General features: G+C 42.1%; 1 protein-coding gene across 1 annotated transcript in view; it reads left to right on the top strand.

The window, feature by feature from the left end:
• Window positions 1-2,092: 2,092 nt before the first annotated feature.
• The window catches only part of MYOM1 (myomesin 1), a 190,527-nt gene continuing 173,989 nt past the window's right edge, over window positions 2,093-18,630 (top strand). The window contains exon 1 of the mRNA XM_073550891.1: window positions 2,093-2,186. The gene's annotated coding sequence lies outside the window, so the exon portion shown is untranslated. The remainder of the gene's footprint in view (window positions 2,187-18,630) is intronic.

The raw sequence follows: 18,630 nt of genomic DNA, 5'->3' as shown, positions 1-18,630 counted from the left end.
CTGTACTACAGAACGCCACTGACTGTCTGTCTGCAGTCTCCAACATCATGTCTGCTCTCTATCTGAAACTCAATCTCTCCAAAACTGAACTTCTTCTGCTCCCACCATCTACTAACCTCCCTAAATCTGACATTTCCCTCTCTGTGGGTGGCACCATAATAACACCCCGACAGCAGGCACGCTGTCTGGGTGTTATGTTCGACTCCGATCTCTCCTTCACCTCCCATATACAATCTCTTGCCCGCTCATGCCGCTTACACCTAAAGAACTTCTCTAGAATCCGCCCTTTTCTCACCATGGAAACAACAAAAACTCTCACTGTCGCCCTGATCCACTCCCGCCTGGACTACTGTAATGCTCTATTAATTGGCCTCCCTCTCACTCGACTCTCTCCTCTCCAGTCTATCCTTAATGCAGCAGCCAGGGTTGTCCATCTGGCTAATCGTTACTCAGACGCGTCCGCTCTTCGCCAGTCGTTACACTGGCTGCCAATTCATTACAGGGTACAATTCAAAGTACTTGTTCTCACCCACAAAGCTCTCCACAGTGCGGCACCCCCTTACATCTCCTCCCTCATTTCTGTCTATCGGCCTAACCGACCGCTGCGCTCTGCAAATGACTTTCGACTAACCTCTGCCCTAATCCGTACCTCCCACTCCCGACTCCAAGACTTCTCCCGTGCTGCGCCAATCCTCTGGAATGCTCTACCCCAAGATATTAGGATCACCCACAATTTGCATAGTTTTAGGCGCTCGCTCAAAACGCATTTGTTCAGAGCGGCCTATCACATTCAGTAATCAAAGTCATGTTATGTTTGTGTGTGTGTAGCCCATTCACTATCTCCATCTAACCCCCACCCCCTGAAGATGGCTGGACCGTCATTGTAAATACATCATTGTAAATACAAACCTATGCTTTGTATCTCCCCCACCTCATTGTAGATTGTAAGCTCCACAAGCAGGGTCGTCTTATTTCGCTTTAATTATTGTATTGTTAACGTTGTTACTTATGACTGTTGTGTTTGAAACTGTTCAACTGTAAAGCGCTGCGGAATATGTTGGCGCTATATAAATAAAGATTATTATTATTATTATTATTATTCCTTTCCTGGCTGCAGCCGTCACGTGATACCCCCTGCCAGATGTTGGTACCAGGAGACTGGTGGGAGACACACTACGGAATCTGTACGGATGGAAAACAAATCCTGCTGGAAGGGGTCTATATTTTTTTTTTTTTATGTTTTCATTCTTACACCTCCCTGGGCTTCGATAACTTAAAATTTTATACTACTGGAGAACTCCTTTAAGTATAATATGGAGATAGGTCCGCTGTACTATTAGCTCAAACATCACAAACCATATATTGCATAAATATTGTGCGTTATGTCATTTGGTGAATGACACGTAATACTCGCAGGTAGTCTCTGGCTCCCTCTACTCCTCATAGGTCAGAAATAGTGAATATTAGAAGACTTTACACACCATGGCAGGTCAATCCTCATTTGTATATATGTATATATTTGGAAATTTCACGAACATTTAATTATTAATGACCGTTATGGATTATTGCCAAATAACAGTTGATTTTGTGGGTCTGAAATCGCTTTCTCAGCCTACATGTATAAGTGACCTTCTGTAATAGTTATGAGCTGTTCAAGAAACGTTTTGCTCACGCAGGGTCACTATTTTATGGCCTGCATACCAGGACCCAGCGCAGCGTGAGTATTACAGTAGGCAATCCTCATGAGAAGTGCTAAAAACCTTCCAATATACAGTTAGTCTGGTGGCCTACAATATCCCTGGCACATGGAGCAAGGTAGTTCTAGGAAAGATCCATCAGTATCTAGAGAGGTATACGTTGTAATGTCCTCATTCGCTGCTGGAGAGAATTGGTTGTGGATGAGACATGAATAGTTAAACTATAGGGTCTTGTATGAGAGTATAAGTGGCTATGAAGAGATAGCAGCTTGTGTCAGGCTCTCTCCCTCCCCGTGCTGCTATATTTATCATGACATGTGTCCATAAATGGCTCTGACTGGGGCTCGGACATTCCAGTGACACCAGGCTTCATTTTTGCACTGGACTCCTATGTCCAGGTCCTAGTACTGGTCTCTTCAATCTTATTATTGGATTCTGGATTTTCCCCATAGATTTTCCCCATATTGTGAGAGAACTTCCTGCCTTGAGGTAAGTGTGAAGTTTTTTACATGACACTCTTGTCTCACATGCCCAAAATAAGTAGCTCCACTGGCTGCTGAGATCGAAGGCACTGAACATCGCTGTGGATAGTGCACCCCTTATCCAGTGATGGTAAACTGGTGTCCCATAGTGTGTCCAAATTATATAGCGTTACTTCAGTATGGGCTCATACTTACTAAATATTGTTAACATAATGGAACTAATCTATGTTGGTTGCTTTCTACAGAGCCTCATTGTACGTCTAAACTAACAGTGCCGTGTGTGCCCATGTGAACACTGTGTGGCTTCGGTGTATTTGTCTAAAACTAAAATGAATTCCTCTCGGGTTCATATTTAAGATCTCTGTCTCATTTTTGTTTGTCTTAATGTTGTATGTATTATTTTTACTAATTACTTTTATCTTAGCAAAAATATAACTATTTCATGGAGAATCCTAGATACAAATTTGGGTGCTTCGCCCTGCCCATTACATTTACAGGATGGGAATTGTATTAGACTGGATCTGTAATCTTATTATATGCCAACAATTCTTCATAATTTTGAATAGCTTTTACTCCGAGGTTTGCCCGTTTAAGATATTGCAACTATTTTGTCAATGCAGAAAGAGGGTTTTGAGTTGATGAGACTGAAATACTTCATGTCCTATACTGCAAATTAATTCCATTGGGCTGAGAGCCGACACTGAGGGTGTTCCAGGCTAATGAACGTGTGATATTATTGGATATGAGGATATAATGTAACACATTCAAAACTCTCCAAGAATATCTACTACTTAGCTAAGGTAGCACAGTGCTTTCCTGATGCTGTATAATCTGTACCTATCATGAAGGTACAGTCATCCAGGTAACCGCTCTTTATAGATGTGCCTAAATACTGTACAATAAACCTTTCATCTACAGGTTAGTGTAGCTGCAGCTTGGAAACACATACCTGTATGCCCTATTAGGGAATTAGGACATTACTTGGGGTCCCCCAATTAGAACTTTTGTATGGGCAGGAATAGAAAGCTTTGGCAGACTAAGTGCAATGCACTTTATGGTGATCTTAGCTTGTCAGTTGGATTATATCTGAATTGTTTAGTTGTAAAAGTTTTTTTTTTTAAATCGGGCCCATTATGGTCTATATATTAAAATATATATACACATCTGGCAAAAATTAAGAGACCACCACATCAAAACCCTGTCATGGGCAGCCCATTCTCCAGACCTGAACCCCATTGAAAACCTCTGGAATGTAACAAGAGGATGATAGTCACAAGCCATCAAACAAAGAAGAACTGCTTACATTTTTGCGCCAGAAGCAGTGTGAAAGACTGGTGGCAAGCATGCCAAGACACATGAAAGCTGTGATTAACAATCATGGTTATTCCACAAAATATTGATTTCTGAACTCTTCCTGAGTTAAAACATTAGTATTGTTGTTTCTAAATGATTATGAACTTGTTTTCTTTGCATTATTTGAGGTCTGAAAGCACTGGGGGGTTTTTTTGACCATTTTTCTTTGTCAGAAAAAAAAATTCAAAATTTATTGCTTGGAAATTCAGAGACATGTTGTCAGAAGTTTATAGACTAAAAGAACAATTTACATTTTACTCAAAAATATACCTAGAAATAGAAAAATCAGACAAACTGAACATTTTAAAGTGGTCTCTCTTAATTTTTGCCAGAGCTGTATATTCACCTGATGATGCCCCATTTTTCCTCTATAATGCTGCCTGGGTCTCCACCAATCTCCGTTCTTCCTTTTCTGGTGAGGATCACATGTGATCAATGTGTCAACACCTTGGACACTGATTGGCTGCAGCAGTCATGTTCCTTCTCCACCAGAAGGGGGTGGACATATTCTTAAAGTGAGTAAAGAAAGTTCCTTGTGCCCAAAAAACTGGAACTATTCATAATGACGATATATGCTACAAAATGTAAAAGATGACTAAATTCTTTGGAAGTTACCCAATTGTCTCCTCCCAGTATATTTGAGATTACGTATTTCAGACTAGTGCTGGGAATACACTTTAGATAGTTTAACCTTTGAATGCTTGTTCAACCAACATCTGTTCCTCTCGATCCCCTCAAACACACCCTCTGGATTTGGCCAGGCATACATGTTTTCTAATATTTATGCCCGCGACTTATCTTCCCTGGGAATCAAAGGATCATGCATGTTAAAATCTGGCAGCCAAGGAATTCTTTCCTCAAGCATCTGCCATCAAGGGTAAATTAGGACTCCCTAACATTAGATGGTGGGTTTGGCCCATGTTAAAATAATGTACATAGCCACCTTGTTCATTATTGTTGGCTGCAAGGAAATATCAGCCAATGGAATAGTCAGAGAGCCCTGAGATATTATTAACCATATATTATACAGCAAAAATTAAAAGACCACTGCAAAATGTTGTTTGTCTGATCTTTCTCTTTAGGCCGGGGTCAGACTTGTGAGAAACTCGGACGAGTCTCGTACGTCAATACCTGGCACTGCCACCAGCACTCGGACCGGAGTGTGCGGCTGCATGTATTTCTATGCAGCTGAGCGCTCCTGTCCGAGTGCCGGATATTGAGATGTGAGACTCGTGTGAGTTTCTCGCAAGTGTGACCCAGGCCTTATAGGTATATTTTTTAGTAAAATGTAAATTGCTCTTTTATTCTATAAACTACTGGCAACATATCTTTGAATTTCTAAGCACTAAACTTTGTATTTATTTTCAGAAAATGAGAAATGGTCAAAAGAACAAAAAAATGCAGTGCTTGCAGATCTCAAATAATGCTAAGAAAGCAAGTTCATAATCATTTAGAAAAAGCAATACTAATGTTTTAACTCAGGAAGAGTTCAGAAATCAATATTTTGTGGAATAACCATGATTTTTAATCACAGCTTTCATGCGTCTTGGCATGCTTTCCACCAGTCTTTTACACTGCTTTTGGGTGACCTTATGCCGCTCCTCGTACAAAAATTTAAGCAGTTCTTTGTTTGATGGTTTGTGACTATACATCTTTCTCTTGATTATATTCCAGAGGTTTTCAATGGGGTTGAGGTTTGGAGATTGGGCTGGCCATGACAGGGATTTGATGTGGTGGTCCTTCATCTACACATTATATTGACCTAGCTTTGTGGCATGGTGCATTGTCCTTCTGGAAAAAAAAACAGTCCTCAGAGTTAGGGAACATTGCCTGAGCAGAAGGAATAAACTGTTTTTCCAGGATAACCTTGTATGCGGCTTGATTAATGTGTCCTTCGCAAAGATTAATCTGCCTAATTCCAGCCTTGCTGAAGCATCCCCAGATTATCACTGATCCTCCACCAAATTTCACAGTGGATGCAGGACACTATGGCTTGTACACCTCTCCAGGTCTCCGTCTAACAATTAGCTGACCAGATGTTGGAATTAGACTCGTCAGAGAAGATTACCTTACTCCAGTCATCTATGGTCCAATCCTTATGGTCTTTGGCAAACTTCTTCTCATTGATGAAAGGCTTTTTCTAGCTTTACATGACTTAAGCCCTGCCTCTAGAAGCTTGATACGAACTGTTCTTGCCGTGTACTTCACCCCAGCTGCCATTTGCCAGTCCTTTTGTAGGTCACTTGATGTCATCCTGCGGTTGCTGAGTGACATTTGAATAAGATGACAGTCATCCCGATCAGTGGAGAGTCATTTTCGCCCTCTGCTGGTCTGGAGCTTTGTTGTCCCCAATGTCTGCTGCTTGACCTTGTTGTAATGGACTGCCATCTTAGAAATTTTAAGGTTGGAGGCAACATGACGCTCACTGTATCCCTCTGCTAGTAAAGCCAGAATTGAGCTCTTCTTTTCCTCACTCAAGACTTCAACTCCTTTGGCATGGTTAAAAGTTATTTTTTTATTCCTATTACTTTTGGGATATTACTAGCACTAGTTTTGCCATCCAACTTGTCCTATTGCAAGAGGATTGTGAACACTACAGGAGAGTTTTTATACTTCCTTCGTTAAATAAGATTTGGTTCAGATGATCACCCAATCAGAAGCACATTATTAGAATGAGGTGCACTCTGGTTGGAATTAGAGATGAGCGACTTTGCCTTTTTTAGGGTCGAGTCGGGTTTCATGAAACCCGACTTTCTCAAAAGTCGAGTCAAACGAAACCGGCCGACTATAGGGAAAAGTCGGGAAACATGAAACCCAATGCAAGTCAATGGGGAGAAAAGTCGGCAGTGAGTGGAGGACTGTAAACACACCTGGCATGAATTTTAACCCTAGAGGCGGCAATATCACTCTCTTCTCTCTCTTCTCCCTCTCCCTCTCTCTCTCTCTCTCACTCCCACTCCCACTCCAGCTACGCTCCCTGCTATGCTCCGCTCCGCTACTCTCATTGGCTGAAAAAAGTCACGTGCAAGCATTCGGCGAAACCCGACTTAGGCGCTTGGGTCGCCGGCCGCATAGCCGACTTCACACTGTGGTCGGGTTTCGTTTCATGAAACCCGACTTTGGCGAAAGTCGGCGACTTTTGAATCTGACCGACCTGTTTCGCTCAATTCTAGTTGGAATTCAACTGACACTGGAATGGAATGGCTGTCAGACATGTAGAGAAGCTGATTTTTATAAAACTGTGTAATGGTCACTTAATTTTTACCAGAGCTGTATGTGGTAGGCAGTAAGGCAGCAGGTAGACATCTGCCAAAACTATTTTATTGCCAATTACTATTCTAAACAGAGTCCAGAAGCTAATTTGTATGGTCAGCGCTAGAGTCCCCTGGAAAGTTACTAAATAGATGGCTCTCATCTAAAAAGAGTGTAGGGAAGATGATAGATACAATTGATATTTCTTGAGGCATTGTCATTGTCAACAATAAAGAGGTTGATGAGAAGTGATGTCTGCATGTTAGAACTAAAATGTGATGTAATCTATTGGCAAGTAGAGAAGTAACTCCCTTAAAGTATCATTTATGTTCCAAGAGTAACGATTAAAGTAATTAATAACAGTGATGTAAGATAGTAGAACAAGAAGATAAGTCATCCCAAAGTATGAGAATAAGGTCATACAATTAACATTTGACTCCAATAAAATCAATGTTTATTCTAAAATTGTTAAACACATCTTCATCAGTGTATATTCCATAAAAATGATTAGGGAAAAGGTCTACGGTATAAGACATGGGAGTTATTAACAATTAGCATTTGACTGTACTTTAAGAAATAATAACAGAGGACCAAAGTCCAAATGTACAAATGTACCAGAGTACTAAAACCAATGTGATATTTCAGTTTTTCTTTTTTAACAAATTTACAAAAATTTCTACATTTCTATTTTTTTCAGTCAAGATGGGGTGCAGAGTGTACATTAATGACAAAAAATGAACTCTTTTGAATTTACCAAATGGCTGCAATACAACAAAGAATGAAAAATGTAAAAGGTCTGAATACTTTCTGTACCTACTATATATATACACAGTGTATATATATATATATATATATATATGTGTGTGTATATATATATATATATATAAATAATAGCTGAAGAGCCTGGCGCTGCCCGGGCATAGTAACTAACTGTGGATAGTTATAACAAATTATAATTATCCTCCATCCCATAGTCGAGTGCCCATATACCCAACATATCTATCCTCCATCCCATAGTCGAGTGCCCATATACCCATCACACAACCTTCATCTCACAGTCCCATGCCCATATACCCATTATACATATCCTCCATCCCATAGTCCCATGCCCATATACCCATCACACAACCTCCATCCCATAGTCCCATGCTCATATACACTGTGTTCCAAATTATTATGCAAATTGGATTTAAGTGTCATAAAGATGTAATTTTTTATTTTTTAGTTACATTGGACGTGCTACTCGTTACGAGTACCCGAGTACTAGGAGGTACTCGTAACTAGTACAGCGAGTCCGAGTATTTCACTACTCGCTCATCCCTACTTTTAATGTCCGAAGAAAACTTACACTGGAACTCAAAAGGTATCCTTAGGATCACAGCTGGGAAAACAAGTTAGTCCGTAACCAGGACTGGTAAGTAGGCGACTGCACTGCCATGTACACTGAGGCCTTTTGGGCTCTGCTAGGCTCTGTGCTGCTTCACACAGGTAGAGCTCTGCACAGCCTTCTGCTTTGCACGCTTGCAAAACCAAACTGACACACCCAACCCTCTGCTGCAAGGTTTACAAGAAACCTGTGGCGTTAGGCCACATGAAAACCCGGCTCGGGAGGAAACGGAATGTCCCACTACCATCCTGTAGTCCGTTTCAAAAATAAAAGCCCATGGCAGGTTTTCCTTAAATCTGCCTTGAGCACATAGCTTGCCCAAGACCAATTCTTACTTTTATTTTGCACTGCAATCACAACTATGCCTGTGACTGCAATGCAATCCTGCGGCCTCAATACACTTCTGTGCGCATCCTGGGGGAAACACATAGCGACCCTCGCATATGACATTGGTCACTACCTTACAATACTATATATAATTATATATATATATATATATATATATATATATATATATATATATATATATAATGTGTGTATAGTCATGGCCAAAAGTTTTGGCACCTTTGAAATTGTTCCAGAAAATAAAGTTTTTCTCACAGAAACAGAAATTAATGCAATTACACATGTTTTGCTATACGTATGTTTATTTCCATTGTGTGTATTGGAACAATACAATAAAACTGAGGAAAAAAAGCAAATTGGACATAATTTCACACAAAACCACAAAAATGGACCAGACAGTTTTTTGTGTTGTTCCAATACACACAAAAGAAGTAAACAAGTGCCTAACAAAACGTGTAATTGCAATAATTTTCTGGGAGAAATAATTCATTTTCTGGAACAATTGTGGGCCATGTGTCCGTCTGCAAAAACACACTGACATCTGCATAGACACATTCAGTTGAATGTGTCTACGTGTGTCAGTGTCTCCGATACGTGAGAAAACTGTCACTACACGTACCGGAGACACTGACGTGTGAACGAGGCCTAAAGAATCTAGTAATAAACGCTAACGTGTGCTAACTATAAAGGAAACATAAAGTAAGTTATATTTTATGAAAAAAATTAGTCAAAAGTATGTTCTATTTAAAAATTGTTTTATTTCTCACATAAAAAGTTTAGAAGAAAAATACATTGTATTCACTATATGTCACTGTAAGAACTCAAGGCTCTAAAAAGCCTAAATACTATGGCCCCAATTCACAAACACCTGCATAAATCTTGATGGGGGCGTGCTGTTTTCAGATGCTCCTGATTCATGAATAGGTGCATGTCTCTTCATGAATCTGGAGAGTCTGATGAGTGGCGTGCAACCCCAGAAATCTTACTTGCAGTTAAGTATTGGAGTGACATTTCCCACATAGGGAATACCACACTTATCATAAATTAGATGAGCTGTGACATGCTGACCCCGTTGCGTCCCCGTCTGCGCCAGCTCTGCCCCTTCTGTTATTTGTTGTAGCTGGGAAAAATTGTCATGAAAAGGCCAAACGTTGCAAAATTTCAGAAGAACTCTGAGTTGTGCCTAAATTTTATAACTTTTCAAAGCTTTTATGGTAGAATTCTGGTGTGAAAGCTTTGATGAATTGTGCTCCATGTCTGTGTCAAGTAAAGACTGTAGAGCTCTGGCAACTTTTAAGAGTATTTCTAAAGACCATCTTTGTGCTAGCTAATTTGCTTAAAAAAACTCATGGAATGCTTTAGTTTTCACCCATTTACCCCTCTACAAGGAACTGGACTTCAGTGCCAAGGCTCTTTGGTGGTGTAGTAATGAAGTAATAACTGGCTGATGGAGGGACTTGGCACAAGCCATGTTGAAGCTAGAAGGACAGAGACAATTGCAAAATCAGCAGGCAGAGGTGAGGTCAAGAGGATATTTGAGGTCAAGACCTTGATGTCGGAACCAGAGGGAAAATCAAGAGGCAAGTTATGGGTTAATTCAACCAAGTTCTGAATCAATTCAACGATCAGGCAAAAGACTTATGCACAGGATGCGTTTTTGATAAGTTTTCACAATTTTTTTTACGCATGTAAGTGCTCCAAAAACACAATGGAATACTAAAGTAAGGTGTAGTGGATCATACAGGAGAAGGGGTGTGTCGATTTCACTCACCTCTGGGGAGGGAAGAGAATGACCCAGCAGGGATCGGCTCTCTGGCACCACCACTTACCCCAGGTCAGTCAGGGAACTGCACCTAGGGCAAATAGTCGCCGGAGAGGCTTCCCTTATAGGTACAAGTTAGTGAGGAACTTCCAGTGGGGGGGGATATATATCACCATTCCAGGCTGGGGATATATATGTAAACCTCCCGGCCATCACTGTCAGAGTTCCTCACTAACACAGTACGGTATGCTGCCACCAGTTCCTCGTTAGACATAAGCCCCGTCCGACAACAGGCTTATACTACTATCCCCTAGGCTGCCCCCTCCCACATGCTGCACCTACCCCTGGGCAGGGCAGCCTCTCTCCTCCCATATCTGAGAGTGTGATTTTCCAGGCAGAACCGTGGATGCCCATAACTTTCCGCCTGAAGCTCTAAGTGGGACGGCAGCGGTGCCACTGGGTTGTGCTGGATTTTATCTGTGCAGTGAGACCAAATACGGCTACCGTATTTAATTCCTGGTAGCTATGCTCAATAACATAGAGTTCCAGAGGTGGATGCACGGTATTAGCTTGTGGGGAAAGGAGTGGGAATTCCGATTATGTGCTCGGCTAGCTACAGAGATATTGCATTCTTTTATTATAGGTCATTTTCTAGATTCAATATCTCAGAGCCTTGTGCTGGGAACCTGGGACCTATGTGCCACAATGTCTGCATGACAGCCTGACTTAAACAAAGGAAGCCGGTTGGCTGGTAACTGCACAAGAGTTCAGACCCCTGTGATAATTGCTGGGGACACAGGGTCTATGCCTTTTGGCCTCCCGGGGAGAGTTTCAAAGGCCTATTTTGCTCCAGCTAATTAAAAAAACATTGGTCTGGAGGAATGCATAAGGTGGGGCTAAGCTTGGGAGCAAGCACCCTGGACCAAACTGTATCTGACAGGGAATTCTATCAGATATCAAAATGATATCAATTAGATATCATTTTCCCATATCTCAAATATGTGCATGTCTGTCTGTGTCTGTCTGCGGGTGTCGCCTGTGTTCATTTGTAAAAGAAAATCAAAACATTTACATAATTCCATACATATTCACATACAAAGTACATACTCACCAAACACCTAATCCACGACGCCCGCGTCTCCTGCAAGCAATCAAAAATAATAAACCAACATATACTCCCTGTCCACCATAGTCCATTTAATACCGAGTGTACTACGGCGATCACACGTGTAGAACAGTCACATCGAGAGATGTGACTGCTCTACCCGGCCTCCGGCGATACACTGACACGAGGTAATCGTTCCCGCAGTGTATCACTGCGCTGCCGTGAGAGTTCACTGGAGTTCATCAGCTGATCAACTCCGGATCTCATGCAGCGGTGCCGTAAGTGAGAGGAACAGAGCTGATGAGCTCCAGTGAACTCTTGCAGCAGCGCAGTGATACACCCTGCAGGACAACAAATCTTTATTAAACATGTATGGCAATCTCAATGACAAACGCACTGTCCAGGAGAATGACAGCCTGGGCATAGAGTATGTCTGACAAAAACAGATGTATGAGGTGCAGAAATAAGGCTGAGTGATTATGTAATAATGTGTGAAAACGATAAAAATATAAAGTTCTCCCTATCACACAAAAAGATACAGAAATTACCTCAACACTATAAAAAATGAAAAAATATGTCTAGTTTATCCATCATGAGCAGAAAATTGCTTAAAAGGTGATAATTTTATAATGAGCAGACAAGATCACATCATTTGCCAAAGGTGATAGACACAGCCCAGACGCCCCTTTCGTGCCCGTGATCTCTGTACAAGACGAAGAGCATAGAATTGCTGCTAACATAGCAAGATTGCTGCTTCGGAAAGACATACGGAGAACAAAACCAAAAAAAACCTACAATGAAAAGATAAAAAAAATATTTATCAGCATTTAGTTTTACTTAGTAGAAATGTGTAGATGCTACATCAACTTTTTACAGACTAAACTTATTTGTAGTTGATTATGGATGGTCTCAGTGACTTAAAGAGGACCTATCACAAGGTGAAAATTTTCCAGTTTTTGCTCTTATTTTATTCTCGCTACTCCTAACTAATCCGTTTTGTTTTTTTTAAATACGGTACTCTATGCAATTTTTATAGACTTTATCAAGGAGGCCCGTCTTGAAGGACTCTGAGTACGTGCTTTTAGGGTGCACTGCATTTTTACCCTGTAAGCAAAACCCCTTTGGTAAAGACCATAAAATTAGCAGCAAATAAAAAAGATCCATATCTCTTGAACCATATGGCAGACTTAATAAAAAACACTCAGGAGCAGTGTTGAATCATCTGTTGGGGGCTAGATGGCACATGCTATACACGAAAATCAGAGGATTCAGCTGCCTTTTTTCCTATGTGTATGTACATCTATAGTGATAAAAGCAAGGAGGAGGTGAAGGTTATACAGCTCTGGCAAAAATTAAGAGACCACTGCAAAATTTTCAATTTGATATTTCTCTTTATAGGTATATTTTTGAGTAAAATGTAAATTGCTCTTTTATTCTATAAACTACTGACAACATGTCTTCAAATTTCTAAGCACTAAATTTTGTATTTATTTTCAGAAAATGAGAAATGGTCAAAAGAACAAAAAAAATACAGTACTTGCAGACCTCAAATAATGCTAAGAAAACAAGTTCATAATCATTTAGAAACAACAATACTAATGAATTAACTCAGGAAGAGTTTAGAAATCAATATTTTGTGGAATAACCATGATTTTTAATCACAGCTTTCATGCGTCTTGGCATGCTTTCCATCAGTCTTTCACACTGCTTTTGGGTGACCTTATGCCACTCCTGGTACAAAAATGTGAGCAGTTGTTCTTTGTTTGATGGCTTGTGACTATCCATCTTCCTCTTGATTACATTCCAGAGGTTTTCCATGGGGTTCAGGTCTGGAGATTGGGCTGGCCATGACAGGGATTTGATGTGGTGGTCCTTCATCCACATATTGTTTGACCTAGCTTTGTGGCATGGTGCATTGTCCTGCTGGAAAAAACAATCCTCAGAATTGGGGTACATTGCCTGAGCAGAAGGAATCAACTGTTTTTCCAGGATAACCTTGTATGCAGCTTGATTAATGTGTCCTTTGCAAAGATTAATCTGCCCAATTCTAGCCTTGCTGAAGCATCCCCAGATGATCTCCTATCCGCCGCCAAATTTCACAGTGGGTGCAAGACACTGTGTCTTGTACGCCTCTCCAGGTCTCAGTCTAACCATTAGAGGACCAGATGTTGGGCAAAGCTGAAAATTAGACTCATCAAAGATGACCTTACTCCAGTCCTCTATGGTCTAATCATTATGGTCTTTGGCAAACTTCAGCCTGGCTCTCCTTTGCTTCTCATTGATGAAAGGCTTTTTTCTAGCTTTACATGACTTGAGCCCTGCCTCTAGGAGCCTGTTACGAACTGCTCTTGCCGTGCACTTCACCCCAGCTGCCATTTGCCATTCCTTTTGTAGGTCACTTGATGTTATCCTGCGGTTGCTGAGTAACACTCAAATAAGATGACGGTCATCCCGGTTAGTGGAGAGCCGTTTTCGCCCTCTGCCGGTCTGTAGCTTTGTTGTCCCCAATGTCTGCTGCTTGACCTTGTTGTAGTGGACTGCCGTCTTAGAAACTTCAAGGATGGAGGCAATATGACTGTATTCCTTTACTAGTAAGCCAGATTTGAGACCTTCTTTTCCTCACTCAAGAATTTTCTTTTCAACTCCTTTGGCATGGTTAAAAGTTATTATTTCATTCCTATTACTTTTGGGATATTACTAGTACTTGTTTTGCCATCCAGCTTGTCCTATTGCAAGAGCATTGTGAACACCACAGCAGGGTTTTTTTTATACTTTCCTTTGTTAAATAAGATTTGGTTCATGTGATCACCTAATCAGAAGCACATTAAGTAGAATGAGGTGTACTCTGGCTGGAATTCAACTGACACTGGAATGGAATGGCTGTCAGCCATGTAAAGAAGCTGATTTTTGCAAAACTGTGTAGTGTTCTCTTAATTTTTGCCAGAGCGGTATATGGCAGAACACAGATCAATGTGTGGCAAGGGGAGAAAGCATCCAAGTCTTCAAGGAGGGCATGTCAAGCAAAATAAAGTATCCGATTGTAAAAAGAGAGGAAAGCACATGCAAGGTAGTCTGCAGAAGAAAAATCACTTAGGCTGTGTACAAGTTTATAGAGACAAAACACAAAAATTGAGCTTGACCTGAGTTGGTACACATGCAGCACATAAACGCATGTTTACATTGGCCATGAAACGTATAAAGAGTTACCTTGTTGTTGTTACGGCAGCGGAACACGCTTAAAAAAAAAAAATAAAGCGTGTTCGCCGCCCGGGGTCCACCGTGCGGCAGGTGTAATAACCGCTGCTAAATAGGCAGAGCACAAGGACGGTAATGTGCACAGGGAAAACTGCACCTGGTGCACAAAAGCAAGCTCTGTTAAAAGACTCACAGAGCTACACGCATGAACACAAATAACAAAACGCTGGGTCTGTATTAAGTTCACAGACACTCAGCGGCACACGTGCGGTAGCCAAAGATCGGAGTAGTTTGTAGACGTCACTACAGCCGAGAGGACTTACCGTGACTGAACGTGTGCACGGCGTCGCGACTGCGGACGCCAAAACGACTGCAGGCGCAAGTTATTAGGAGCAATGCAGGACGCAGGCTGCTGCAACAGAGGATGCTTGAGCGCGCTGGCGCTAGCGCACACACTGGCTGTATCCCAATCACTCACACATTCGTATTATCAGAGGGAAGGGGTTTTGTTATGAATGAGTCACCGTAGGAGGCAAAAGCAGAAATACAAGCTAAGTCCAGAAAAACAGAGAAGTTGGCAACTATCAGATTGCAGACCCCTGAACCTATCAACACAACTAGCAGTAGCCGTGGGGAGTTCCTACGATGCCCTAGACCCCTCGATCACAGTCGGATAAATACATAGGCCTAAAGAAAGAAAGGGGAAATCTAAACTGCCCCAGAGCAGACCCCAAAGCAATAGGCAGCCCCCAACATATAATGACGGTGAAGCAAGATGAAAATACTAACACAGACAGAAAGATAGACTGAGCAAAGGCGGGGCCCCAAAACTACCTAGATAGGAAAGGACAGGAAGGCTGCTGTCTGCAATCTGCCAAAACCCTATCAAAGACAAAAGCCAACCAGCTGATATGAAAAAGGCCCTGAAGCAGCTAGGCTTCAAAAACTGAATCAGCACTCAGGTATTTTCAGAAGACAGAGCTAAATGAATTCAGCACACCCCAGCAGGGAATGGCAGAAATCCAGAAAAACAAAGCAAAAACAAAGTCAAAGCAAAAAAGCAAAAGGCCGAGCAGCAAACTTAGCTTTGGAGGAGCAGGAATTCAGACTGGTCTCCAAGGATCCCACAGAGAAATCACCCGCAGGGCAGAAGGGCGTCGGCAGCATTATATCCAGTCCATAACTCCACTCAGCCAGTCACAATCATCAGCCTCAGGTGTTTGACAATCAGGCTCACTACCTTTCTTTACCAGAAGAGGGAGTTCCTCGAGCCTCAGTAATGAAGGGGAAAATGAACTCACAACAGTACCTCCCCCTTGAGGAGGGGTCACCGAACCCTCAACTATGCCACCAGGGCGATCAGGGTGAGCCCGATGAAAGGCACGCACCAATCGTTTGGCATGAATATCAGAGGCGGAGACCCAGGAATTATCCTCCTGACCATAACCCTTCCACTTAACCAAATACTGGAGTCTCCGTCTAGCCAGACGGGAATCCAGTACTTTCTCTACCTCATACTCCATGTTACCTTCAACCAATACAGGGTCTGGAGGTGCCACCCCCGGAACAACAGGTTCAACAAACCTCTTCAACAAAGATTTATGGAACACATTATGGATTTTAAATGTGACAGGAAGAGCCAAACGAAAGAGACCGGATTAATAATCTCCACAATCTTGTAAGGTCCAATAAATCTAGGCTTAAACTTAGGAGAAGCCACCTTCATAGCAATATTTTTTGATGATAACCACACCATATCACCAACCTTAAACTGGGGACCAATGGTCCTATGTTGGTTGGAAAACCGCTGGGCCTTCTCCTGGGAGAGAGATAACTTATAAACCACTTGGTCCCAGATCTGGTGCATTCTCTCCACCACAGTGTCAACACCTGGGCAGGCAGAGGGCTCCACCTGCCCTGAAGAAAATCGAGGATGAAACCCAAAGTTACAAAAAAAAGGTGACATCAAAGTGGCAGAACTAGCTCTATTATTCAAAGCAAATTCGGCCAAGGGCAAAAATGAAACCCAATCATCCTGATCAGCAGAAATAAAACATCTCAAATATGACTCCAAGGTCTGGTTTGTTCTCTCTGTCTGCCCATTGGTCTGAGGGTGAAAAGCAGAGGAGAAGGACAACTGAATTCCCAGCCTGGAACAGAAAGTTCTCCAAAATCTAGACACAAACTGCACTCCTCTGTCAGATACAATGTTCTCAGGAATCCCGTGCAAACGAACCACCTGTTGTAAAAACAGGGGCACCAACTCAGAGGAACACGGCAACTTAGGGAGTGGTACAAGATGAACCATCTTAGAGAACCTATCACAAATCACCCAAATAACAGTCATCCTCTGAGAGACAGGCATATCAGAGATGAAATCCATTGAAATATGGGTCCATGGCCTCTTGGGGACAGGCAAAGGCATCAACAACCCACTAGAGCGAGAACACGATTTAGACCGGGAGCACGTCCCACAGGACTGCACAAAATTCCTGACATCACGAGACAAGGAGGGCCACCAAAAAAACCGACTCACCAGATCTCCAGTACCAAAAATACCTGGATGACCAGCCAAAGCAGAGCAATGAACTTCAGACATCACTCTCTTCTTCCACTGGTCAGGAACATACAACTTTCCACTGGGACAACGCTCAGGTTTGTCCTCCTGGAACTCTTCCAGAGCACGTCTCAAATCGGGCGAGATGGCAGAAAGAACTACCCCTTCGCCTAAGATGGTAGCAGGCTTGGTCACCACAGGAGAATCAGCAAGGAAGCTCCTAGAGAGGGCGTCTGCCTTGACATTCTTTGTTCCAGGAAGAAAAGAAACCACAAAATCAAAACGTGTAAAAAACAAGGCCCACCTAGCCTGTCTAGGGTTCAAGCGCTTAGCCGACTCTAGGTAAATCAAATTCTTGTGGTCAGTGAGGACCACGACTTGATGCTTAGCTCCCTCCAACCAATGTCTCCACTCCTCAAATGCCCATTTCATGGCCAACAGTTCCCTATTCCCCACATCATAGTTACGTTCAGATGGAGAGAACTTTCGGGAAAAGAAAGCACAGGGATTCATTTTAGATGTTACAGGATCCTTTTGGGACAAAACAGCTCCTGCACCAATCTCAGAAGCATCCACCTCTACCTGGAATGGAAGTGAGACATCAGGTTGCCGCAAAACCGGGGCGGAGGTGAATCTTCACTTCAACTCCTGAAAGGAAGAAACAGCCTCCGGAGACCAATTTAACACATCAGCACCCTTTTTAGTCAAATCAGTCAATGGCTTGGCAATACTAGAAAATGTTGCTATAAATTTCCGGTAAAAATTAGCAAAACCCAAAAAACTTCTGGAGGGCCTTCAAAGAAGTGGGCTGAACCCAATCATGAATGGCCTGTACCTTGGCCGGGTCCATTTCAATAGTTGACGGGGACAAAATAAATCCCAAAAATGAAATCCTCTGTACTCCAAAAAGGCATTTAGATCCCTTGACATTCTCCCTCAAGATCCGGAACACAGTCCGAATATGTTCCACATGAGAATCCCAATCCTTGGAGAAGATCAAAATATCATCCAGATAGATAATCAAAAATTTATCGACAAAATCTCGGAAAATATCGTTCATGAAACACTGGAAGACAGAAGGGGCATTAGTGAGCCCAAAATGCATCACCAGGTACTCAAAAAGTCCCTCCGGAGTATTAAATGCCGTCTTCCATTCATCCCCATGCTTAATGCGAATAAGATTATACGCCCCCCTGAGGTCAAGCTTGGTAAACCAGCAAGCACCTTTAACTCTGGAGAATAGATCAGAAATCAGGGGTAACGGATACTGATATTTAACAGCAATTTTGTTGAGGGCACGATAATCAATACAAGGTCTTAATGATCCATCCTTTTTGGCTACAAAAAAAAAACCGGCACCCAAGGGTGACGAGGATGGTCTAATATGACCCTTCTCCAACGCCTCCTTAATATAGGATCGCATAGCCTCGTGCTCGGGTACAGATAAATTGAAGAGCCGACCCTTGGGAAATTTACACCCTGGGCTCAGTTCAAT

Source organism: Dendrobates tinctorius, unplaced genomic scaffold (genome assembly GCF_039654945.1).
Source record: "Dendrobates tinctorius isolate UK_male_01 unplaced genomic scaffold, ASM3965494v1 ptg000171l, whole genome shotgun sequence".
NCBI classification, from domain to species: domain Eukaryota; kingdom Metazoa; phylum Chordata; class Amphibia; order Anura; family Dendrobatidae; genus Dendrobates; species Dendrobates tinctorius.
This window is presented reverse-complemented; position numbering and strand designations above follow the sequence as displayed.